General features: G+C 38.5%; 1 protein-coding gene and 1 pseudogene across 12 annotated transcripts in view; both read left to right on the top strand.

Annotated features, from left to right (window-relative positions):
• The window catches only part of ANKS1B (ankyrin repeat and sterile alpha motif domain containing 1B), a 1,143,054-nt gene that overhangs the window by 23,012 nt on the left and 1,092,644 nt on the right, over window positions 1-27,398 (top strand). The window lies entirely within an intron of this gene.
• On the top strand, window positions 1,541-1,807 carry LOC125106293 (60S ribosomal protein L37a-like; annotated as a pseudogene).

The raw sequence follows: 27,398 nt of genomic DNA, 5'->3' as shown, positions 1-27,398 counted from the left end.
TGATTTAATACCCACTCACTGTAGTGGAACAGGGTCGTGTCTTACCCAATGCCATTTTAATTCATCTGTTGACCAGCCTACCATAAGTATGTGTGTGATGCCCAGCCAGGACCAGAAAGAACTATCTAAACAAACTGAGCCAAGATTGTGAATTGCTTAGAATTGCTTAGCCAACTGGTAGAGTCTAGAGCAATTATAAATGGTTATTGTTCGAAGCCACTGAGTTTTAGGATGGGTTGTAATGCATCATTATTGTGGCAGTAAACAACTGATAGAGCACAAGGAAAAGACCTGAAGGGAGTTATCAAAGAAATAATGCAAGAAAATTTCCTGTACTGTAGGATACACGTCTCTAGACTTTAAAAGCTTCCCAAGTATCCAGCATAATGAATGAGAAAAGACCACAAAGCCGCATCAGTCTGAAATTTAAGAACATCATGGATTAAAATAAAATTCTCAAAGTTTTGTAGAGGTTGTATAGAACAAAAGAAAAGAAAACACAAAAACAAGTCCTATAGAGATGAATGGAAATCAGAATGACATCAAACTTTTAACAGCAGCGCTAGATATAGAAGACACTGTTGCATTGCTTTCAAAATTAGGAGGCAAATCACTTTCAGCTTGTGTTTTTCTATTTAGACAAACTGTTGGTTAGAATAAAGAAATTCTAAGACTCAGAAGGATTCAAGTATATCTTATGTGTCCTTTCATAAAAAGCTTCTGGAAGATGAACTTGTATAAAACAAAGGAAGAAATCAATAAAGAGAAAGCCATAGGATGCAAAAAACAAAGGATTTGGTGCAGGAGGGCAGAAAATAGGGTTCCTTGAAAATCGCTCTTCACTAGACTTAGAGAGCACCCGGTCCAGATTGCAGAAAGAGAATAGAAGACTATGGGAAGGATTTGGGAGAATGAAGTGTTTGGTATTTTGAGCATTTGGAAAAAACTGACTGTTGACAAATGTGTAGGACTTGGAAAAAAAACAGTGATAGGTAAATGGAAAATGAAGCAAATGAAACAAATGGTAATTATTAACTTCAGAAAGATATTTTTTAAGTATGGAAACAATCACATTGTATTAGCTGGCTCAGGAATAAATATTTATGTAGTCATAATGGTATAAACACTGAATACTGATTTAAACATATTGAGAGAGAACAGTGTGTATAGAGGGAAATGGGGAGGAAGGCTGATGGTGTAAGAGAGCAAAATTCTCAATTTCTGTAATAGGAATTAAAATTACAATATTGGAAATTGAGCAATCAGGAAATATCCATATAAGCTTCATATTTAGACCAGAACAAACTACTAAAGAGTCCTCTGAGGTTTAGGACTAGAGGAAATGGCATATTTTTCCTGTTAAGGGCTGGAAAGTAAATATTACAGGTTTTATGGGCCATACGGTTTTTGCTGTTGTAGGGTGAAAACAGTCATTGACAATTCATGAATGACTGGACATGGCCGTGTTCCAATAGAACTTTACAAAAACAGATGGCGGGTGCTCTCTGGGTTCTGTCCTAGTTTGTGGAGACATGGCTAAATGTGCCAAGAAGTTGGAATCATCGGTAAATACAGGACTTGTTATGGTGCTTCTGTCAGGAAAATGGTGAAGAAAATTGAAATAAGCCAGCATGCTGAATATTGGTCCTTCTGTGGCAAAACTAAGATGAAAAGATGAGCTGTGGGGATCTGACATTGTGGTTCCTGCATGAAAATGGTAGCTGGTGGTGCCTGGGCCCACAACACCACATCTGCTTGCACAGTAAAGTCTGCCATCAGGAAACTGAAGGAACTGAAAGACCAATAAAAGCTCCACCCTTTGAAACACTGCTAGCCTATAACTGGGTTAATTTATGTAACTACCACCGCAAAAACACCACCTGATGGTGGAATGGATTTGGGCTGTGGGACATAGTTTGCTCGCTTTATGACTAGAGGGCAAAGGTGGTGGGATAGAGATAATTTTCTTTTCCTAATTCAAGCTCCCTTTTAGACTTCCCTGCCTCCCCCTGCCATTGACTATAGAATAAATAGAGTAATTTTCTATATTGCCTCTCACATCAGTGTCCAGTTTTATATTTATTTGTAAAGAGTTTGTGTTTTAAATTATCTGAACCACTTACTGTCTCCAAATGTTGACCCAGATATCTTGCTTCTGTGCCTTATGCTCTTTCCTCTGGAATTGTTTTCCTTACTTTACCTCTCTGCTTTTGAAAATTGTATATATATCTTTCTGAGTTCCACCTGAAATAACTGCTTCTCTAAGAAACTGTTATAGTTTCTTTCTACCCTACTATAAACCCTTGTTCAGGTAGCCAACCAGAGATGATTTAATCCTTCCTTTGGGAGAGATTGAATTTTGGGGTCAGACAGTTCTCAATTTGAATTTATTATCTACTGTATACTTACTATATGACCTTGAAAAAATGTATTTAACCTGTCTAAACCTTTGCTTTTCTTATTTATAAATACTTCATATGGTTCTTTATAGAGTTAAAGTTGTTTAATACTATTTTCTTCTCTTCACTTCTAACACTTTTGATCAACTTCACATTATAGTCATTTGTGTACTTATCCTCCAACCCTTAGCAACCTACACTCAGATTGGGTCTTCATTTTAAATATCCTGAAGCGGTGCTCAGTAAGCATTGATTTGATTGAACTGAAATGAGAAGGAAATGTCTTAGTGTTGATTTGTAGCCGAAGAATTCTGGCTTTATGATAAAATTAGAGAAGTTTTATATTCTACTGTTTGTAATCTTTTTTACATGGCCTATTTTTATTAGTTCAGTTCTGTTTTCTCCCACATTGAAAAGGAGGTGCAGTGTTAGAGGGGAATAGAGTGACTTGATTTTTCCTTTGATGGGAACTAAGCCATATGTTTGTATTGAGTCAGCTACTCCAGACTGAATTCTCAATCAGATGGTCAGCAGTGTTTAATTGAATTCCCAATATGTGCAAAGCTACACTGGGTGCTGTCAGTCTAGGGAGACGTAACCATCTGGAAGAACTTGTTTTTAAGAACCCAGAATATGAGAAATATGTCTCTTTGTATCTAAATTAAAATGATACTAAATTTGGCAAAGTAAATAGCTGGCATAAATGCTGTCTTTTGCCTCGCATTCTCCTCTTTTATCCTTCTTCTAATCTCCAAGAAGAGACATCCTCCTTTTTTGCTATGGCTAGGATGGTGTACTTTTTCCTTGATTTTTTTCCTTCCTAATTATTGATAATTTGTGTAGTACAGGATTCTGATGTTTAAAATCCTCAAGATCTTTTAGTTTTTGGATCCTTTTCTAACTTTAAATATGTATATATGATAGGCAGAAACCTAAAATGCCCTCCTAAGATTTCTTGCCATAATCCCTATGACTATGCATATGCTGGATGTTACTTCCTTGATTATGTTATGTTACATACCAAAAGGAATTTTGAGATATAATTAAGGTTACTAATCAATTGACCTCAAGACAGAGAGATTATCTAGGTAGACCTGATATAATCACATGAGCCCTTTAAAAGCGGAATGTTTTTCAACTGGTAGTAGGAAGGGAAGCCAGAGCTTGAAAACATGAAAAAGGTTCTGTTACATTGTTGGTGGCTTGAAGAGGGAGGAGAATATACACAAGGGTGAGAGAGCAGCCTATAGGAGTTGAGAACAGCCTCCAGCAAGGAAATGGGACCTTAGTCTTAAAGCTGCTTGGAGTGGAATTCTGCCAATACCCTGAATTAGCATATTGAGTGTATCCTCCCTCAGAGCCTCCAGATGAGAGCTCAACCTGGTCAACACTTGGATTTTGTCATTGTGAGACCCCACGCAGAGAACCCAGCTAAGCCCACATGGACTTCGAACCTACACAACAGAGATGTTTGTGGCTTATTTGTTACGTAGCAATGGAAAACTAATAGAGTCCAGATCTTCCCTGTTAAGAAATGAGTTCCATTTCCTACCTGACTAGTGGTTGGCTTATTTCTTTCTTCTTTTCGTTGTTAAATTTATAAATTAAATGATATAAAAATCACTGTCTTAGTCTATATGCAAGTTTATTCTTTTCTTAATTCCCATGCATCTGTTTCTCAAAGGTCCAAAAATGACTTTCTGATGAATTAGCAACTTCTTCCTTACCAAACCCAAGGACTTCATTTTTATTGTCTTTGGTGTTTTGTATTGTACTTGATTTTCTTTTTTGAAATTAATACTTTTTGTAATACTACGTGATTCTGTTTTTTTACCCTCCTTTCTTCCATCTCTTCTGTTGTCTTCACAAATCTTGCTGACTAGTATTGGAATTGAATTTAGGAACTTCTGCAAGGAACCAGCAAAGGTGATTAAAGAAACAAGAATTTTAAGAAAAAAGTCAGTGAAGTCCAAATTAATTTTCCTGATGTCTTTGTTAACGTAAGGCTCTTCCTAAGGAGCCAGATGTGTTCCTTGGCCATTTACCTGTAGACATTGTATAGGTGTTATACCTGTTACCTATTGCCATAGTAATGTTTCCTAACAAAGTATGCCCAGACTCCTGTTTGTATGTTATATTAAAAACATAATCATCTATTATCATTCATGGATCTGCTAATTTAGGCTGGGCTCATCAGTCAACAGAGTGGTTTAGGCTTGGTGGCTAGGTGGTTCTGCATCTCACTGCAGTTTGTTAAAATATGGGTTCGCTATGCTGATAAGACTTCATGTGTTTCTGGGTCACCTGGGTGGCTCAGGGGGTTAAAGCCTCTGCCTTCAGCTCAGGTCATGATCCCAGGGTCCTGGGATCGAGCCCCACATCGGGCTCTCTGCTCAGCAGGGAGCCTGCTCCCCCCCCCCGCCCCTGCCTGCCTTTCTGCCTGCTTGTCATCTCTGTCAGATAAATAAATAAATAAATAAATAAATAAATAAATAAATAAAATCTTTAAAAAATAATATAAAAAAAAAGACTTCATGTGTTTCTGTCCTCCTTGGTGGAGTGATCTAGCCGTAGCATACTCCTGTCATGCCCATGATGGAGGTGCCAGAGGGCAAGTGGAAACTTGTCAGAACTTTTTAAGGCCTGGCTTTGGGGCTGGCGTACACTGTCACCTCTGCCTCATTCTGTTAGAGAAAGTCACATGGCCAAACCACAAACCAGGGGTAGGAGAATATATGCTACTGTGGACTAAATTGTGTCCCCTTATCCCAGCAAATTCCTATGTTGAAGCCCTAATCCCCAGTGTAATGGTATTTGGCGATGGGGTCTTTGGGAGATAGTTAAATTTAGATGAGATCTTAAAGGTTTGCTCTCATAATGGGTTTAATGCCCTTATAAGAAGAGGCACCAGAGTGCTGGCTGGCATAAGCTCTCTTGCACTCCCCCTCTCATCCTTCTGACACTGCCATGTGAGGACACAGCAAGAAGGTGGTCATTTGCAAGCCAGAAGGAGAGCTCTTACTAGGACCTGGTACTTTGATTTTGGACTTACGGCCTCCAGAACAGAGAAAATAAATATCTGTTATTTAAGCCACCCAGTCTATGGTATTTTGTTATGGTAGCCCAACTTTACCAATATATACTCCATCCCATTAGAGGTAGGAACTGCAAAGTTACATATTTGATAAAGGTCACTGATGTAGGGAAGGATGGGGAACTGTGTCAAAAAATGCCATCTGTCAAAGGCATTGAGTAGAATTTCACATTCTCTTCTTTTACCCACTCAGAGTAAGCATCTACTCTTTATAATCTTTTAAAAAAATTCTGCCTATTTTGTAATAATCATGATAGGTTAGGTTATCATGCCATAACAAGCAACCCACAACTATCTTAGTAACTTAACACAGAGTTTATTTTTCTCTTTTGCAAATTACTGTGGTTCTGGGTTCTTCATGATACTTCTCTCCAGGTGTTGGTTTAACATTCTGCAGTGTATTGTCTATGATACCTCCTTGTTAACAGGCAATTACCATGGTAGGCTTGGAGGGCTAGACAGCAGTAATTAAATGCTTTGGCCCTGAAGTTACATGTTATTATTTCTATGTACCCAGAAATAGAGGAGACCCATGTATTGGTGAACATTAGTTATGATTTATACTCTCACCCCTTCCAGACCTCAGTTTCCTCCTTCAGTGGCAAAGGTGAGTTAAATGACTTTCTTCTCAAATATTCTACAGTAACAGAATGCCAACAGTTCTTTGCCTTGCTGCTGTGGTGCTCTAGATTAAATGCCCACCATCTCCCCAAAGTCACCCTATTTTATGACAAATATCTGTGAGGCATCATTAGCCTTAAATTAGTTCTCTATGATCATCTACTATTTCAACTTCAGTCCAAATTGTTACTTCACTTTTCTATAAGTCATGACCTTTGCCTTAATCTCATATTGCTTTTATCCTTGTCCATTCTGCTGTTAGCCACACTGGCCATTTTTCCCCCTCACATATGTCAAACTTTTTCCTTCCTCGGGGCCTTTGAATTTGCTATTTGCTTTGGCATGTTCTTCCTCATTCTGGGTCTGTCTCATTACTCTCTTCTCAGGTTGAAGAATGTTATCACCTCAGAATGGCTTTACTGCTTTATTTAGATTAACCCCCCACCTCCATTACCACAGCACATCACGTTCATGTCACTTAGTGCTATCAGAAATAATTTTGTATATTTATTTATATTTATTTTCTGTTTTTCCAAATTAGAATTTAAGCCCTCTCAAGGTAGGGACTTTGCCTGTCTTTATTGCTGTATCCCTAGTGCTTAAAACAGTTATTTGGCACATAATAATCCCTCAATTAAATTTGCTGCTGAATTAATGCTGGCTTCTCAGCACTTGGTCTCATGACTCCCTTTATCTGGACTGAAAGCCGTATGTCTTGTTTTGAGTTGACTACCCGTTTCTCCATATCACAAGTGATGTTCATTTTCTTCCTACATGTTGTTTATACACAAATGAAATAAACTGTGGTCCCTGTAGCAGTGGGAACAACATCACTTTGTATCTAGTTCTCTCCATGCGTGTCTTGGGTATCTTATAGGGGACATGTACCCAGTGTCACAGGAACCTGGGGAGGCAGCATCTGAGAGCCAATGACCAGTTGGAAGGGGACCTACAGGGACTTACCAAGACTTTATAAGTCTTATCTTGAAGGAAGACAAATCAGCCAGGCTGATAGAAAAAGATGGAAATTCTGAACTGAGCCATAGGAAGAGATTTGTAGAAATGATATTTCCAGGGCTAAGAATTTCCTTATTAAGATGGTTGTGGTTGAAGTCATAAGCACCTTTCACTTGATTCTGGAGCATAGAGATGAAGTGAAGTCTGATGCTTCTGAGAGGGGGAGCACCCTGCTCCTCCCAGACTGGGGATTCAGGGATCAGTGAAGAGAAAACCAGCTTGGGAGGAATGGGTGAAAGTTCAAGAAAGTACTACCATAGAAGGGGCATTCTTAGGTTGAAAGTTAAGAACTCTGGACTGCTAATTGTATGACTGCTGCACAACAGAGGAGGGGTGGAATGAATGTTAGTGTGGCATTCTTCCATTTCCTCTGGAAGGACTGTTTCTTGTTCTCTAGTATATATTCTCCAGTTTCAAGTTCATGATGGACACCCAATAAGTATATATTGATTGAATAAATCAAATATTTTATGTATCTTTGTCTTTGTACCAGCTCTTTCTTTTTCTCTCTTATTTACTGTTCTAAAAATGTTGCTTTTATTTTTTGTTCCCATTCTTAAAAAATTATTCTCCTTCTACCATTCCCATCAAACTCCTGTCCCAACCTTTTTTTTTCCCCCATTGTTAGACTTCTACCATTTTCTTTTTCTTCATGGTCAGATGTCAGGAGAGTAGTTTGCTCTAGCTATCTTAATTGCCTCATCATTCACTGATACCTCAACTTCTTGGAAACAGAATTTTTCTTTATCACTCTGACACTCTCTCAAAAGTCATGAATACCTTTCTTTTGTTCTCACATTCAGTGGCCTCTTTTTCAGTCCTAATTTTCCATGATTTCTTTGCTACAACTAGTACTGTTGATAGTACATGCCTCTGGAAACACTTTCCCTTATCTTGATGATCCTTCTGCCTCTCTGATTGCTCTCTTTTATCTTGGCTCAATTTACTGATCATTCTTCTTCTTTTTTTCTTTCCTCTTTCCTCTTTTTTTTCCCTCTTTTTTTCCCTCTCTTTCTTCTTTTCTTCTTTCCTCTGCCTTCCCTGCTTCTCTAAATGTGGATAGAATCCAAGGTCCTGCATACAATATCCTTTCTTATCTTTTCCAGCTCTCAATGTCAGCTCTCATCTTTATGCTATATGTGTCCCAAATTGTAAGACTTTACCTCTCTGTTCTCTTTCCAGTCTTCCGTTTCTAACTGCCAGCTGAACATTTTCGCTTGAATATTCTACACAAAGCCAATATGTTAAAAACTTCCATATCCTCTGCCCTCCCCACCATCTTCTGCTCTATTCTCTGATGATAACAATCCTCTTGGTCTTCTAGATTAAAAATTTAGAGTCTTTGACTTCTTTTCTTCATTCATCATATTTTCAATCAATTTTCCCTTCTGAGACAACTCAGGGAAACCGTCAGCTCTTTGAGATAAAGGACTGTGACTTCTTTTTATTTCCTGTCTCCCACTCCTGGCATGAGTGTCTGGTAGATACAAAGTAGGTGCTCAAAAATTGTTGGTTAAATGGACTACTGATTGCCCTATTGATTTTTCCGTGTAATATCCCTGTGGTTATTATAGTTTTATTTTATATTCCCACTGCTTTTGAGTGTTTTTTTTTTAAGATTTTATTTATTTATTCGAGAGAGTGGGAGAGAGAAAGCATAAAGAGGGAGGAGGGGAGAGAAGCAGAAGCAGGCTCCTTGCTGTGCAGGGGAGCGCCTTGACAGGGTTCTCTATCCCAGGACCCTGAGATCATGACCTGAGCCCAAGGCAGATGCTTTACTGACTGAGCCACCCAGGCGCCGCTTCTCTTGTTTTAGTTTTGAGTCCTTGTTATCTTTGATCTGGACTCCTGTAATGATCTCATGATTGCTTTCATTGTCTCTTTTTTTGTGATCTATTATATGTATTGCTTTTAGATACACTTTCTAAAGCACAGAGTCTGTTATGTCACTGTACTGCTTAAAAACTTAGTGAGTCCTTATTAACAACGAAATAAAGTGAAAATTCCTCAGTTTGATTTTCAAGGTCTTCTGTGATTTGGCCCTAAATACTTGTTTGATCTTCATATCCCTTTCTTTCTTTATTTTCTCAGCAAATTATTATTTTCCTGCCACTGTTACTCATTTCTTTAACGAATATTTTCTGAATGTTAACCATGTACTAGATGCTCTGGTAGGTACTGGAGAGAAAATTTAAAAAGTGAGAGTCTCAGCCCTTTCAGAACTTGAAGTCTAGTTGGGGAGAGAGATATCAAGTAAGTAATTACACATAAAAATATTTCATTGCAGTTATGAGGGCAAATGCTACTACTGCTTTTTTTTTTTTTTTTAATGAAGCCAACCATAATGTTATATATTCTGTGCTAATTTTCAAAACCTAACTCTAATGCCCTTTCCTTGGGGATGCCTTTCCTTACGTCAGCTGGAAGTCATTCTCCAAATTCTGGTTCCACTTATCTGTACCTTTTCATGACTTGCCTCACTTTTTGCTTTGGATTATGTGTGAATATTCTTTCTCTTACAAACTATTAGAATAATGTGGAATGTGAAAGACTTTTAAGTCACTCTTGACTATCTCAGTATATTTCTTGCAGTAAGTTGGATGAATTAAATAAATTGTATTGTGGATCAGTTTCCTCAAGTTTTTTTTTTTAAGAATCACTTTTTTTTTTAAGGAATTATTAAACCTACTTGGGGCAAATCTAGTAGTTAGAAAATTTAGATTTCAGTTAAGCTTGCTAATAATTATAACTTTTGGGTAATTAGAGAATTTTAAATGAATTATTTTTTTTATTTTTATTTTTTAAAAAGATTTTTATTTATTTATTTATTTGACAGAGATCACAAGAGGACAGAGGGGGGGGCAGAGAGAGAAGGAGGGGAAGCAGGCCTCCTGTTGAGCAGAGAGCCCGATGTGGGGCTCGATCCCAGGACCTGGGATCATGACCTGAGCTGAAGGCAGAGGCTTTAACCCACTGAGCCACCCAGGTGCCCCTTAAATGGATTATTATTATTTTTTTTTTTTTTAATTTTTTTATTTTTTTCATTAAATGGATTATTTTTTAAAAATTTACTACATTATGTCATTTACTCTCCAAATCCAATTTATCTGAAAATCTCTTTTAATGTAGATTGCCAGAGTGTTGGGAAGACAGAAGACTACTATTTAAATATCAAATACAAAAAGAAAATATGAGTAGAGTAGTCCTGAGACAAAGTTCTTGAGTTCATTTGGCCAAATTTGTCTGCTAGTTTTTTTCCCTCTATATTCTGATAACCCAAATCTAATTTTAGTTTCTATATGGTATCCTGCTGATTTTATCATATGGAAGCAGGGAGAATCCATTCATTTATTTAGTGATATTAATAATAATTATACTAATAATCCAGTATGCTATAAATTGTTATATTAGTAACATTTATGCAATTCTGACTACATATACTGTGTCTTCTCTTTTCATTTGATTCTTGTAATAGAAGCTATCAGGCAGTGGGAAGCATTGTTATGACTATGCCAAAGGACATTAGTTTCTTTTTTTTTTTTTTTTTTTTTTTTTTTTAAAGATTTTTTATTTATTTATTTGACAGAGAGAGAGATCACAAGTAGACGGAGAGGCAGGCAGAGAGAGAGAGAGAGAGAGGGAAGCAGGCTTCTTGCTGAGCAGAGAGCCCGATGCGGGACTCGATCCCAGGACCCTGAGATCATGACCTGAGCCGAAGGCAGCGGCTTAACCCACTGAGCCACCCAGGCGCCCAGGACATTAGTTTCTACATGGAACTGACTCCTGTAAGGCTGGAACCTACAACTTTGGTCTCATTAGCATTATGTGATTACTGTTCATATAAACTAATTATGTAGATGGGCCAAATATAGTTCACGTCTTCATTCTTTTATAGAACTCCAGATTATTTGTGTGTTGAGTCTCAGATAATTAAAGGATAATTTTATATATATATATAAATAGGTATAAAATATATATACACATTGGGCACCTGGGTGACTCAGTGGGTTAAGCCTCTGCCTTCAGCTCAGGTCATGATTTAGGGGGTCCTGGGATCGAGTCCCACGTTGGGCTCTCTGCTCAGGGGGGAGCCTGCTTCCCCCCACCTCCTGCCTGCCTCTCTGCCTACTTGTGATCTCTATCAAATAAATAAGTAAAATCTTTAAAAAATATATATATAAACATATGTATATTCATATGTATATTTATGTACATGTATAAATATATACATATTTAAAGAATTTATTTATTTATTTATTTGAGAGAATGAGAATGGGAACATGAGCATGGGGAGAGAGGCAAAGGGAGAGGGAGAAGCAGGCTCCCTGCTCAGGACTCAATCCCAGGACCCTGAGAACATGACCTGAGCCGAAGGCAGTGGCTTAACCGACTGAGCCATACAGATGCCCCCCAAAAATATTATTCTTAAAGGCCTGTTTTCTTTCAGCTTCATTTAAGTAGTTTGGATATTGTGTGCACAAGTTGAAGTTGGCACTAAAGCAGTTATTAATTTATTGCTGATCCCTGCATACCTGCATTTTAGCTGTCATGCTATTTAATAACACCAAAGGGCAAAGGAGGTCTAATGGGAATTTTTTCTTGCTGTTTTATGTAGGTCATGGCTCTTTTGCTGTATGTACTATTCTGTGCCTTAAGGATGGTAAGCTGGTTTGCAGGATATTTAAACAACTTTTTAAAAAGATTTTATTTCTTTATTTGAGAGAGAGAGAGAGAGCAGGGGAAGCAGCAAGGGGGAAGAGAGGATCTCAAGCAGCCTTTGCACTAAATGTGGAGCCCAACACTGCGCTTTTGTCAATACTTGCTATTGTAAGCCTTTTGAATTTTACTTATTTTGGTGGATGTGTTGTGGTATCTCACTGTGTTTTAGTTTGCATTTCCCTGCTGAATGATGGTGTTGAACACTTTTTCATGTGCTTATTGGCCATTTGGATACCATCTTTCATAAAGTACCTGTTATGTCTGTTTCAGTTATTTATTGTTACTTAAGCCAAAAACAATTTATTATTTTTACAATTATATGGGTTGACCTGGACGTTCCTTTCCTGGTTTTGTCTGGGCTTTCTCATGCAGCTACTTAAAACTGGCGGGGGAGGTCTCTTGGGTTGGAAATCCTAGGGTGGCCTTACTCACTTGTCTGTCTGTTGTTGTAGGCTGTGGCAAGAGCACCTTGGTTTTTTTTTCCCTATGACTTCTCTTACTCTAGTAAGTAGTAGAGTTTCCTTACATGGCTGGGTAGTCTTCCAAGAGGGTAAAAATGGATGCTGCAAGATCTTTTAAGATCTCGTCTTGGAAGTTAAGTAATATTGCTTCCACCACATTATTTTGATCAATGTGAGTTATGACTAACTCAGATTCAAGGGATTGGTAAATGGACTCCAGCTCTTGGTTGGAAGAGCAGCTCTGCCATATTAAAGGGGCATAGATACCAGAATAGGAATAATTTGTAGCTATATTTAACCACTTTCCTACAAATTGTTTTGATTAATTTTTATTGGATTATATTATTAATTTTTAGGAGCACTTTATATCTACCCCTCTGTAGTTTGGCTTTCTGTTTTTTTTTTTTCTTTCTTTCTTTTTAATAACACAGGTCTTGAACTCATGACCCTGAGGTGAAGACCTGAGCTGATATCCAGAGTCGGATGCTCAACTGACTGAACCACCCAGGTGTTCCAGTTTTCTGTTTCTAAATGGGTCTCTTGATGTATAGGAGTTTAAAATTTTTTTTAAAATTTATTTATTCGACAGAGAGAGATCACAAATAGACAGAGAGGCAGGCAGAGAGGGGGGGGGGAAGCAGGCTCCCTGCTGAGCAGAGAGCCCGATGTGGGACTTGATCCCAGGACCCTGAGATCATGACCTGAGCCGAAGGCAGCGGCTTAACCCACTGAGCCACCCAGGCGCCCCAGGAGTTTTAAATTTTAATAAAATCCAATCTACCACTCTTTTTTTCATGGTAGTATTTTAGTGTCTAGTTGTGCTAGAGCTTTAGTAATTCATTTTAAATAATAGTGCTTCTAGTACAAGGAAAAGAATATTATCAGTAAAGCCATTTACTCTCTTTCTTCCACTTATTTATTCATTTAACAAAGCATTGTAGGCTATTCATCAGGAAGTTAAGTACTTTTGAAATGTGTATTTAAAGGAAAGTTGAGAATTTCTTAGTTTCATGACCGTTAATGAAAGTTAGTATGTTTGGAGCAGGTTTTTTGGTTGATTATCTCATTCTGAGAGGTCTACTTGGTTTAAACAGTACATCTCAAAATAAATTTTAATCTGAGATATTTTCAAATTCCTTTGAACAGGCATAGAACTAGACTAATAAACAAAATCCTGTGCCTGTGGGAGCCAGACATTAGCTATTCTTCAAATTTTAGGTAACCTTTAAATTTTAATATTTAATTCTTTTAAAATAAACTTTCCTGTCCTGATTCTGTGCCAGTTATCTCACGAAAATTAACTCCTTCAGAGAGTTCCTCCCTTTCCTATTCTCCTACAGCATATTCTTTGTAACTATTTGTATTACTACCTTATTCTATTCTGTTTTTTTGCTGTTAGGGTTATTTCTACTTTTTTTTTTTACCCTACGATATTGTTATTCATTTAATACTTAGCAAAACTGTATGAATGCTTATCATGTGCACAGGGTATTGGCATCACATTGGTCAATAAGATAGATGTGATTCCTACCTGTGGAGGATGTAGAGTCTACTGAGAGATTAATGTAGGTAAATATGTAGCATAGCAAGTACTGTAACAGGAAAAGTAAAGAATGTTATAGGAATGCTTAAGAGGGGCCCCTACCCTATAGTGGGTGTTAAAAGGAATAGTTTTTAGAGGAAGTGACATTTCAGCTAAGGCCACTCACTAGTTGACAACAAGCTAAATGGACTGGATCATGCAGGACTATGTAAATTATATAAAAGGAACTTGATTTTATTCTAGGAATAACGAGAAACCACTGAAAGAGAGTGACATCATCATTATTGTTTTGCCTACTACTGTTGTATAAGATATTATGTAAAACTAAGAAGATTAAAGTGACTATTTTATGTTGCTCCTGTTTTTTGTAGGTCAGTAATTTGTTACTGGGTAATAGTCTGTTTGCTGGGCATTCCTCATTTAAGGCTCTGTCACTCGCAGATGTCAGCTGGGGCTAAAAGCTGTATAGATTCAAGTGGGATGGGTATCTGATCTCACTCACTCACATAGCTGGTAGTTGATACTGGCTGTTGGTGGGCCATCAGCTTTGTCTCTAATCAGAGTCCCTACCTGTGGCCTCTCCAGCATGGTGTTTTTGCAGGTAATCAGACTTTTTACATGGTGACAGGCTTTGCTCAGAGCAAGTACCTCAGGAGAATCCAGCAAAAGCTTTGTGGGCTTTTCTGACCAAGACTTGGAAGTTGTAATTATGTCATTTCTACTGCATTTTATTTTTAAAAGCTTGTCACTAAAACTGGGATGGATTGAAGGTGGGAGTAGACAAGGACCACATCTCTTGATGGGAGAGGTGGTTAAAAAAAGACGACTTCAGAAGATGCAGACATCTTTTAAAACCACCAGTCTTTCCTCTGGTCACAAATTATTTATAATTCTCTCAAATGCAAAATTCATTTCCTCCCAAGTCCTCTTCCACCTTATTATTATTTTTTTTAAAGATTTTTATTTATTTGTCAGAGAGAGAGTGCACAAGCATGGGGAGCAGCAGGCAGAGGGAGAAGTAGATTCCCTGCTGAGCAAGGAGTCCAATGCAGGATTCCATCTCAGGACCTTAGGATCATGACCTGAACCGAGGGCAGCCGCTTAACATACTGAGCCACCCAGTCATCCCCTCTTCCACCTTAAAGGCTTGTTTGTTCTGGCATGAGCTCAGCTTCCAGTTATCTGATCAACTCTATGCGCACTTGAGGCTCCTAATGTGCAGTTCCTCAGATATGGTTTCCCTTGATATGAAAACCTGTGAACCAAAAAGATGTTTTTGCTCCCCACATAGCCACTGTATAGTAGTGATTCAGGGATAAGATAACCACAATAGACCTCCCATTCTAAAATGGGAGAAATGAGAAGTACATAGCAGTCATGAGACAATTACAGTTTTGAAATCCCCTGGGCAGATTTTGCCATTTTCTTGATTAAGTTCCAGTAGTGCTCATTAGAAATTGTTTTCCATTGCCCTTGGTTTTGCCATTTGGGTTCTTGATTCTTTCTTCTGAATCATTCTTTCTTTTCCTTAAGAAATGATGTATGTCTGCATTTGGGTAGCTTTCTTGGCCTGCTTCTTACTTCTACAAGTTTGGGTGTCCAAAGACTTCTTTTCTTATTGTACTTATTCCATTTATTTAAGTTGGGAATACTTTTGTTAATACAGTCACCTTGAACATTTTTTGCTCTTTTGGTGGATTTTATTGGGGTTTACTCCATTTAAAAAGTCCATTATAAAAGTCATAACCATAAAGGTCTTCAAGCCAGGCCCATCTTTATCTTGAGTTACCTGTGAGGCTGCTGAGGGACCTGTCCATTGCTACATGTTCTAGATTTTTGTTACATCACTACTTATACTAAAGTTTTGTTCTGGTTGCTATTGCTGTATACCTACCAAATTACCCCAGACTTATTTATTTAAAGTAATATTTTGTTTTGCTCACAATTTTGTGGTCAGGTAATTGCAGTCAGATGTTGGCTGTGGTCATCTGTATGGTTGTGGTCATCTGAAGGCTTAGCTGGATTAGTTGACAAAGATGGTTTATTTACATGGCTGGGTGGATGCTGAGCTAAATAGTGCTTATATATGTTCTCTCCAATGTAGCAATGTCAGAGTACCTAGATTTCTTACCTGGCCCCAGAGCGAGTGTCTCAAGAAACTCAGACAGAAGCTGTATGACTTTTTCTGACCTAGCCTCAGAAACCATACAGTATCGCTTCTGCTGCATTCTCATGGTTACAAGCAACTTACTAAGGCTGACCTAGATTCAAGGGGAGGGTACATAGAGCCTACCTCTCAGTGGGAGGAATTTCAACGAATATGCAGACGGGTTTTAAAACACATTAACTCCACAGTTACCGTAATCATAGCATACATTTATTGAATGATTATAATGTATCAGGTATTTTGATAAGTACTTTACATGAATTCTCTTATTTCCTTTTTACCACAAATTTTTAATTTTTTTCTTTTACTATTTTATAGATGAAGAAATAGAATTTGAAGAGGTTAAATATCTTGCCCAGGGCCACACAGCTAATAAATGATAGGATCTAGAATCATACTAAGTTCTCTGTGACCCAAGAGTCCATAGGGTTAATGATTGCTAAATTGGGAACTTACTGTAAGTAGAACAGAGTTGTGTGTTAGGTAGCTCATTTCTGGAAGAAGGGAGACTAGTGAGGAAGCTATTGCTACCATCAAGTTGTTCTTTTATCTGTTTTTACACAAGGTAAGCAGCAGAAGGAGTGGAAAAAAGTAGGAGAGGGAAGGGTATGCATTATTAAATATTGGAAGGAAAAATATATTTTTATTTTTTTCTAAAGATTTTATTTATTTATTTGACACAGAGAGAGATCACAAATAGGCAGAGAGGCAGGCACAGAGAGGGGAAAGCAGGCTCCCTGCTGAGCAGAGAGCCTGATGCAGAACTCGATCTTAGGACCCTGAGATCATGACCTGAGCTGAAGGCAGAGGCGTAACCCACTGAGCCACCCAGGTGCCCCGGAAAAATATATTTTTAGTCAGATAAAATTTTTGTGGGTATAATGATTTTTAATAACTATCTGTTGTTGGTTAAAATTACTGCCCGTCTTTACCCCTCTTAATTTCTCATCTACCATAATGTCTTAGTTTGTTCATTCAGGGAGTCCCACAGATCCCTAGGTCTGCTGTATAGCTAGTATATGATTTTGGCAATTTAAAGGTAGAATTAAAATTGATCGGTTTTCTTCTCTTTTCTACCAAAGGGAGATTTTCAGCAATTTATTAGACTTGAGAAAAAATTGAGGTATAGGGTCCCCTGAGAGTTCCTGTCAGGAGATGATAAATTGTGGCTTGTGGTCCAAATCTAGCCTATAGCTTGCCTTTTGTAAATAAAGTTTTACTGGAACACAGCCATACTCTTTCATTTACACATTCTCTAAGACTCTTTTCATGCCATGATGTTGGATAGCTCTAGCCGAGACTATATGGTCGCATGAAGCCTAAAATAGTTACTATCTGACACTTTATAGAAAAAGTTTGTAGACCACTGTTCTATATAACACAGAACCTAGTTAGGTCATTCCGTTGAATATGTGAGGTGCTTAGTGCAGGTCAGGGCACAGGTGGGAGACAGAATGGCCCCACATGTTATTGTATAAATTAGTAGCAGAGATCAGCGATTAAATAAATTATTGGTGGATGTCACAGATCTCAAAAAGTAGAGGTTTAGAGGCTTCTGGAAAGGATTCCAAGAAACATGGTAGAACCATCATTTTAGACTGAGGCTAGTTACTCCACTTCCTTTGTGCTGTTGGCTGAATTTTTGTGAGTTTGGTTTACCAGGTTATTACTTTTAACTAGAAATAGCAGGTAAGAGACCTATATGTGACTTTTGCCCCTCACTAAGGCGAGGATAGCTGTCCATATTTAATCTTCATTTACCCTATTTTAAATCTTTTATTTTGGTTTGTTTCAGGCCTCCCATGCCGGGCTTTAACATTCTTACATTTAGTGCTTCATTGTATCTAGGAGATATATTCCTTTACATTATTGTGCATTTATTCTCAGACCCTATTTAGGACATTGTTGTTTAAGCCATGGGACTGACCTAGATGTTTGCAACTAGGGCATTCAGGGAGAGATATCTTGAGGCACAGTGGGAGTGTCCAGATCAAGTTAGGCTTTACACACTCATCTCTGGTTCTGCCCTCAAGCTTTACTTAGAGTAAATGTATATTCTTTCCAATTATTTTTCTTTTATTTCCTGCAATTTGGAAATGGAATTATGCATTTACTAATGTTATAGGAATGGTTTTCATAGACAACCAAGCATATTTTATCTACCTAAAGTGTCAGTGAAAGTACCTCTTAACTGTTAATGATTTGCAAAAAGCCTTTGTGTGTGTATAATTAAAAGAGATTAAATAACTCTCTTAAATATGCACTATAAGTCAGTTTGTTAGCTGCCCATTTAGAAATAGGGTTTTGATTCACTATTGGATACACAGAAAAATGAAATGATATAATGTAGTGAATCTCCTTTTGCAAAGGAGAAAACTACATTACTCTAAGCATACATTTTGTCACACTTTTTGTGTTTTACAAGTAACCAACAGACTTTACTCTTTAAAAAGTTAATTAAGTACAATGAGAGTTGAGTACCTTTCCAGTTCTCACTGCTGGATAATAAAAAATAAATCCTGTTAACTGTTTTTAGTTACATTTATTATCCATATAAAATTGTACTAATATATCACTTTGACTCTTTGTGAAAATATTTGTACTACAATGAGCCCATGGTGATAGGACTTCTGAAAAAGTTATGGTAGGAACCTTCAGATGGTAGTAGGCTTACGCTGGCTCGTTTATAGTGAATGCATGTCCCAAATAGGGCTTCCCTCTATTTAAGAAAAGATGGTTTAGGGAGCTAGAAGCAAGATGGTGGAGGAGTAGCAGACTGAAATGACATCAGGTCCCAGGAGTTCAAGATAGTTATCGAGCCATTCTGAACACCTACAAACTCAACAGGAGATAGAAGAGAAGAAGAGTAGCAATTCTAGGAGCAGAAAATCGACCACTTTCTGAAAGGTAGGATGTGCAGAGAAGTGAATCCAAAACCATAGGAAGATAGATCGTGGTGGGGAGGGGCCAGCTTCTGGCAAGCAGTAGAGCAGTGGAAGACAAAATCAGAACCTTTAGAAGTCAGCTCCATGGAGAGACATCGCTCCAGAGGATAAGCAGGGGTGGAGCCACCATGGGGACAGTGTGGTCTCAGGTCCCACGGGGTCACAGAAAGATTGGGGGTCCCAGAGTGTGGCAGAGCACCCACGTATCAGAGTGGGGAAGCCAACTACAGAGACAGAACAAAGGAGTGAGCTTTCAGATCAGGATTACCTTAAACCATGATCTAAGGCACAGTTGGGCCACTGCTGTTTGAGCAGGGACCCCACTAGTGGCAGATCCAGAGAGAGCCCCTCCTTCCTCCTCCAGGAGGAGTGGCGCAGGAGTGTGCAACAGGAATCTGCTGGGTTTGGAGACTCCAAACAGGGCCGCGTGCCAGAGATAGAAATGCTGAGTCACAGGCCGGGTGACCACAAGCACAGCCAGAGACGAGGGAGACAGGAGTGATTGACTGCTTTTCTCTGAGGCTATACTGAGGAGTGGGGCCCTGAACTATTGGCTCCTCTGGGCTGGAGATTGGAAGGCTGCCATTTTCATTCCCGTCCTCCAGAGCTCTACAGAAAGCGTTCAGGCAACAAAAGCTACCAACAGTGAACCTGAGCAGATTATGTAGCCTGGTCCCTGGCAGGGGTGGTGCAATTCCGTGAGGGACAAAGACACTTGATACTCACCACAACAGGCCCCTCCCCCAGAAGATCAGCAAGAACATCCAGCCAAGACCAAACTCACTGAAGAATGAGAACAGCAGAACTCCAGAGCTAGGGGAAAGCAGTGCCTAGAAGTCATGGCTTTTTAAATTTTTATTTATTTATTTTTAAAGATTTCATTTATTTATTTGACAGACAGAGATCACAAGTAGGCAGAGAAGCAGGCAGCGAGAGAGGAGGAAGCAGGCTCCCTGCTGAGCAGATAGCCCGATGTGGGGCTCAATCCCAGGACCCTGGGATCATGACCTGGGCCGAAGGCAGAGGCTTTAACCCACTGAGCCACCCAGGCACCCCGAAGTCATGGCTTTTACCCATGATCCTTTAGTCTTACAAAGTTAAATTTTTTTATTTTTATTTTTTATTCTATTTTTTTTAAACTTTTCCTCTTTTCTCAATGTTTTCTAACAGGTTTATCTTAACAATACCTTCTTAAAAAAATCTTTTTGAATTTTCACTGTAGTAGTCATATTTTATCTCTATTGTATTTAACCTTATTTTTTGTATACATATAATTTTTTTTCTTTAAAATTTTGGGATACCATTTCTTTTAATAGATTGATATATAGACTAAATCTAGCAGATGGCTTTTTCTAGTCTCCAACCTGGGTGCACATTCTCTCCTCTTTTTATTTTCTTGTTACAACCAACTTATCAATTCCTTTTACAGAATTTTAAAAAAATTTTCATCTTTACATTCATATTCCAACCCTTCATCATGTTTACCCTTATTTTTGTATATATGTAAGTTTTTCTTTCTTTAAAATTTTGGGAGGCAGTTTATTCTAAGAGACCAGAATACACCCCAAATCAAGTGGGTGGCTCTGTTCCATTCACCAGTCTAATATACATATATTTTTTTATTTTATATTTTTTATTTTTATATCTTTCCCCCCTACATTTCTCCCCCTGCTTTTGGGTCTCTTCTGATTTGGTTAGTGTACATTTTTCTAGGGTCTTTGCTACCCTTTTAGTATTTTATTCCCTTGTTCATATATCCTTATCTATATTAAATGACAAAGTGGAAAAAATCACCACAAAAAAAAGCAAAAGAGGCAGTACCAATTGGTGGGGGTCTAATCAATATGGAATTGGTAATATGTCAGAACTGCAGTTCAGAATGGAAAGAACACAAATACACGGAAGCTAAAGAGCATTCTACTAACGAATGAATGGGTCGACCAAGAAATTAAATAAGAATTGGAAAAAAATTCATGGAAACAAATGAAAATGAAAACACAACTGTTCAAAATCTGTGGGACACGGCAAAGGTGGTCCTGAGAGGAAAGTATACAGTGATCCAAGAAACTTGGATTGTTTCTCAAGAAACAAGAAAGGTCTCAAATACACCACCTAACCCTACACCTAAAGGAGCTAGAGAAAGAACAGCAAAGAAAGCCTAAACCCAGCTGGAGAAGAGAAATCATAAAGATCAGAGCAGAAATCAAGGATATAGAAACCAAAAGAACAGTAGAACAGATCAACAAAACTAGGAGCCGGTTCTTTGAAAGAATTAATAAGACTGGGGGCGCCTGGGTGACTCAGTTGGTTAGGCAGCTGCCTTCAGCTCAGGTCATGATTCTGGAGTCCCGGGATCGAGTCCCACATCGGGCTCCCTGCTCAGCAGGGAGTCTGCTTCTCCCACTGACCTCTCTCCTCTCATGCTCTCTCTCTCTCAAATAATTAAATAAAATCTTAAAAAAAAAAAAAGAATTAATAAGACTGATAAACCCCTGGCCAGACTTATCAAAAAGAAAAGAGAAAGGACCCAAATAAATAAAATCATGAATGACAGAGGAGAGATTACAACCAACACCAAGGAAATGCAAACAATTAAAAACAACAACAACAACAAAAAAGAAATGCAAACAAATTATAAGACATATTATGAGCAACTATACGCCAGCAAATTCAACAATCTGGAAGAAATGGATGCATTCCTAGAGACGGATAAACTACCAAAACTGAACCAGGAAGAAACAGAAAACCTGAACAGACCCATAACCAGTAAGGAGATTGAAGCAGTCATAAAAATGCTCCCAACAGGGGTGCCTGGGTGGCTCAGTGGGTGAAAGCCTCTGCCTTCGGATGAGGTCATGATCCCAGGTTCCTCGGATCGAGCCCCGCATCGGGCTCTCTGCTCAGCAGGGAGCCTGCCTCCCCCCCACCCCGTCTCTCTCTGCCTGCCTCTCTGCCTACTTGTGATCTCTGTGAAATAAATAAATAAAATCTTAAAAAAAAAAAATCTCCCAACGAACAAGAGCCCAGGGCCAGACGGTTACCAGACATTTAAAGAAGAATTAATACCTGTTCTCCTGAAACTGTTCCAAAAAATAGAAATGGAAGGAAAACGTTCAAACTCATTTTATGAGGCCAGCATTACCTTGATCCCAAAACCAGACAAAGACCCCATCAAAAAGGAGAATTACACACCAATATCCTTGGTGAACACAGATGCGAAAATTCTCACCAAAGTACTAGCCAATAGGATCCAACAGTACATTAAAAGGACTCTCCACCACGACCAAGTTAGATTTATTCCAGGGCTGCAAGGTTGGTTCAACATCTGCAAATCAATCAATGTGATACAATACATTAATAAAAGAAAGAACAAGAACCATAAGATAGTCTCAACAGATGCTGAAAAAGCACTGGACAAAGTACAGCATCCTTTCTTGATCAAAACTCTTCAAAGTGTAGGCATAGAGGGCACACATCTCAATATCATCAAAGCCACCTATGAAAAACCCACGGCGAGTATCATTCTCAGTGGGGGAAAAACTGAGAGCCTTTCCCCTAAAGTCAGGAACACGGCAGGGATGTCCACTATCACCACTGCTATTCAGCATAGTGCTAGAAGTCCTAGCCTCAGCAATCAGACAACAAAAAGAAATAAAAGGCATCCGAATCGGCAAAGAAGAGGTCAAATTCTCACTCTTTGCAGATGATAGGATACTTTATGTGGAAAACCCAAAGGACTCCACTCCAAAACTGCTAGAACTCATACAGGAATTCAATAAAGTGTCAGGATATAAAATCAATGCACAGAAATCAGTTGCATTTCTATACGCCAACAGCAAGACAGAAGAAAGAGAAATTAAGCAGTCGATCCCATTTACAATTGCACCCAAAAACACAAGATACCTAGGAACAAACCTAATAACCAAAGAGGCAAAGAATCTGTACTCAGAAAACTATCAAGCACTCATGAAAGAAATTGAGGAAGACACAAAGAAATGGAAAAACCTTCCATGCTCCTGGGTTGGAAGAACAAATATTGTGAAAATGTCTATGCTCCCTACACATTTAATGCAATCCCTATCAAAATACCATCCATTTTTTCCAAAGAAATGGAACAAATAACCCCCAAATTTATATGGAGCCGGAAAAGACCCCGAATAGCCAGAGGAATGTTGAAAAAGAAAGCCAAAGTTGGTGGCATCACAACTCCAGACTTAAAAGCTGTCATCATCATGGCAGTATGGTACTGGCACAAAAACAGACACATAGATCAGTGGAACAGAGTAGAGTGCCCAGAAATAGACCCTCAACTCTACGGTCAACTAATCTTCAACAAAGCAGGAAAGGATGTCCAATGGAAAAAAGACAGTCTCTTCGACAAGTGGTGTTGGGAAAATTGGACAGCCGCATGCAGAAGAATGAAACTGGACCATTTCCTTACACCACACACAAAAATAGACTCCAAATGGATGAAAGACCTCAATGTGAGACAGGAATCCACCCAAATCCTCGAGAAGAACACAGGCAGCAACCTCTTAGACCTCAGTCACAGCAACTTCTTCCTAGAAACATTGTTAAAGGCAAGGGAAGCAAGGGCAAAAATGAACTATTGGGACTTCATCAAGATCAAAAGCTTTGGCACAGCAAAGGAAACAGTCAACAAAACCAAAAGACAACTGACAGAATGGGAGAAGATATTCACAAATGACATATCAGATAAAGGGCTAGTATCCAAACAAAGTCTATAAAGAACTTATCAACTCAACACCCAAAGAACAAATAATCCAATCAAGAAATGGGTAGAAGACATGAACAGACATTTCTGCAAAGAAGACATCCAGATGGCCAACAGGCACATGAAAAAGTGCTCCACATCACTCGGCATCAGGGAAATACAAATCAAAACCACAATGAGATACTACCTCACACCAGTCAGAATGCCTGAAATTAACAAGTCAGGAAACGACAGATGTTGGCGAGGATGCGGAGAAAGGGGAGCCCTCCTACACTGTTGGTGGGAATGCAAGCTGGTGCATTTCCACTCTGGAAAACAGCATGGAGGTTCCTCAAAGAGTTGAAAATAGAGCTACCCTACGACCCAGCAATCGCACTACTGGGTACTTATCCTAAAGATACAAATGTAGTGATCTGAAGGGTCACGTGCACATGAACGTTTATAGCAGCAATGTCTACAATAGCCAAACTTTGGAAGGAACCTAGATGTCCGTCAACAGATGAATGGATAAAGAAGATGGGGTATATCTACACGATGGACTACTATGCAGCCATGAAAAGAAATGAAAGCTTGCCAATTCCAACGAAGTGGTTGGAACTAGAGGGTATTACGCTGAGTGAAATGAGTCAATCAGAGAAAGACAAATACCATATGATCTCTCTGATATGAGGAATTTGAGAGGCAGGGCGGCGGGGGTTTGTGGTGTAGGGAAGGAATAAATGAGATGAGATGGGATCGGGAGGGAGACAAACCAAAAAAGACTCTTAGTCTCGGAAAATAAACTGAGGGTTGCTAGAGTTAGACGTTGTGTGAAGAGAGTGTTTGGGTTATGGACATTGTTGGGAGGTATGTGCTATGGTGAGTGTTGTGAAAGGTGTAAGTCTGACGATTCACAGACCTGTACCCCTGGAGCAAATTATAACTTGTATGTTAATAAAAAATATAATTTAAAAAACAGGAGGAAAAAAAAGAAAATGTTTAAAAAAGAGGGAGGTAATTATGTGAGGCAGTGGATATGTAAATAGTTTAATTGTGGAAATCCTTTTACAATATATGCATATATTACTTCATCACATTGTATTCTTTAAATATCTTACAATTTTATTCGTCAGTTATATCTCAATAAAACAGAAAATTATATAAACAACGTTGGCTTTTAGAGAAGAGGGTAAGTAGCTGTATTTTACTAGGAGGCATATACTTTTACTTTCTTTGAGTAAGTGGAAATGAGATTGTGTTTCTACACCAAAGTGGGTCATCTCTATCAACTACTGTGGTGCCCCTTGACACTTCATGTTTTCCATTCATACTTATTAGGCCTGGTGACCCCTTCTGATCATTTATTCAGGAAATGGGAGCTGCTTGCCCTCTGAAATGACCTGCTGACCTTTAATTTTTAAAAAATTTTTTATTAACATACAATGTATCATTAGCCTTTTAAAATTTTTTCTGTTAACATACTATGTATTATTAACCCCCGGGGGGGGGTACAGGTCTGTGAATGACCTTTAATTTTTTAACTGTTAATCAGGTAAGCAGCCTGGTCCTTCTGGCAATATTGTCATAAATTGGAGCTTGCTTCTTACAAAAGAGTGTGACTATGTAACTGATTCTGCTTCTCTCTTGTTTGTAGGCTGGGGATTTCATATTATGAGTGGTAATCTGATGATGTTTAGGATACTTGAGTATACCCCTTATGATATGTGAGTAATTTGAGTAAGAATGAAGGGTTATTGGGGCCCCTGGGTGATGCAGCCAGTTAAGCATCTGCTTTTGGCTTAGGTGATGATATCAGGGTCCTGAGATGGAGCATCACATCAGGCTACATGCTCAGTGGGGAGTCTGCTTCTTTCTCTGTCTTCTGCTCCCCCCGCTTGTGCTCTCTCACTCGTGTGCACTTTCTCCCTCATTAAAAATAAAATCTTAAGAAAAAAAGAAGGAAGATGTATTTATCTATTGCTCTGTGATAATATTATCATAAATTTAGTTCTTAAGCAACATGCATTTAGTTTTTGTGGGCCCTCTGCTGAAGAGCTCACAAAACTTGAATCAAGGTGTTTGCCAAGAGGTAGTTCTTAACTGAAGCTTGACAGGGAAAAGAACAGTTTCCAGGTTTACTCAGGTTGTTGGCAGAATTTGGTCCCTTTTTGTTGTCGGAAGCCTTCAGTTTCTTGCTGGCTGTCAGCTAGAGGTCGGCTTCAGCTCCTAGAAATCTCCTGTAGTTCCTGGTAGTGTGGCATTCTGACCATGGCCCTTTGTTTCCTCAAAGCCAGTGATGGAGAGATTCTCCATCAAGATGGGTGCTACAATATTATGTAACATAATCACATACTTAAGTACAAATAATTAAGCTCATTTTCTGTACCCTTTACCAAATTCTTTTGGTTACAATCAAGTCACAGGTCCTGCCTACACTCAAGGGGAGAGGGTCAACAAGGATAAGGATACAAGCATTGGGAATGATAGGGATCACCTAAAGAGTCTGTCTGCTACATAAGGGAAAGGAAAACTGGGTTGATCCTGCCCTCAGGATTTTCTTTTTACTTATAAATAACTTCAGGGCAGAATTCATGTTTGATTCACCCTGTAATTTTTCTTCTCCACCATCACCCCCCTACCAGACAGTACCTTACACTTAGTGGGGACTCATTTGGTATTTGTTGGCTTAATTACCTATTATGCTATAAAACTGCTACTAAGAAAACCTGATCTTCTGCTTGGCCTGACAATCTGTTTGCAAATTTGAAAGTCATTGTTTGGAAGCCAAGGCTATTAAAATTATAATTATCACTAGCAATGTTTATTTTATCATTTCTACAAACAATCAACAGTAATTTTTAATAAATGCCCCTTTTGTCAGAAGAAGACATAGCAGTGCTCTGTTTAAAATGGGAGAATACATGGATGCCTAAGTGGCTCAGCTCAGTGGTTAGAGCATGCGACTCTTGATCTCAGGGTTGTGAGTTCAGACCTCACACTGGGTGTAGAGTTTACCTAAAAAATAAATAAATAAATAAACAAATAAATAAATAAAATTGGAGAATACAGATCACCTTGTTAAATCAGTATAGCAGTGGTAGTAGCTGAAGAAGATCTCAAACTTGTGCCATGTTGTTATGAGAGACTAATAGTTACATAAGGTGGCCTTCTTTTCATGGTTTTGTACTTCTTTGTCTATCAGCATATTTGTCATCTAAATCCATAGGTAAAAGTTACCAAACCTTTTCGTTTTTATCTATGAGAAAAATATAAGCTGCCAGATCAAAGTAGTAAGTATTTCTAACTCTGAGACTTGTATTCCTAAAGATTCATATTCAGCACTGTAGAAATATTGATTATGTGTATACTTAATCATCCATCTGGCCCTTGAACTGACATTTTATAAATTTGCAATTTTTTTTTAGATTTCACTTTTTTTAATCATTTTCTTAATTTATTTTCAGCATAACAGTATTCATTGTTTTTGTACCACACCCAGTGCTCCATGCAATCCGTGCCCTCTCTAATACCCACCACCTGGTTCCCCCAGCCTCCCACCCCCTCACCTCTTCAAACCCTTCAGATTGTTTTTCAGAGTCCATAGTCTCTCATGTAATTCTTTCTTGGATAGATAAGATGGAATCTAGGGAACCATAGAACACCTAAAGTTTTTTGTAGCATGAACTAACATAAGACAAGAAAAATAAAAGTCAATAAT

The sequence above is a fragment of the Lutra lutra genome, chromosome 8, assembly GCF_902655055.1.
Source record: "Lutra lutra chromosome 8, mLutLut1.2, whole genome shotgun sequence".
NCBI lineage: Eukaryota > Metazoa > Chordata > Mammalia > Carnivora > Mustelidae > Lutra > Lutra lutra.
Note: the sequence above shows the minus strand (reverse complement) of the source record. Positions and strands in the feature narration are given on the sequence as shown.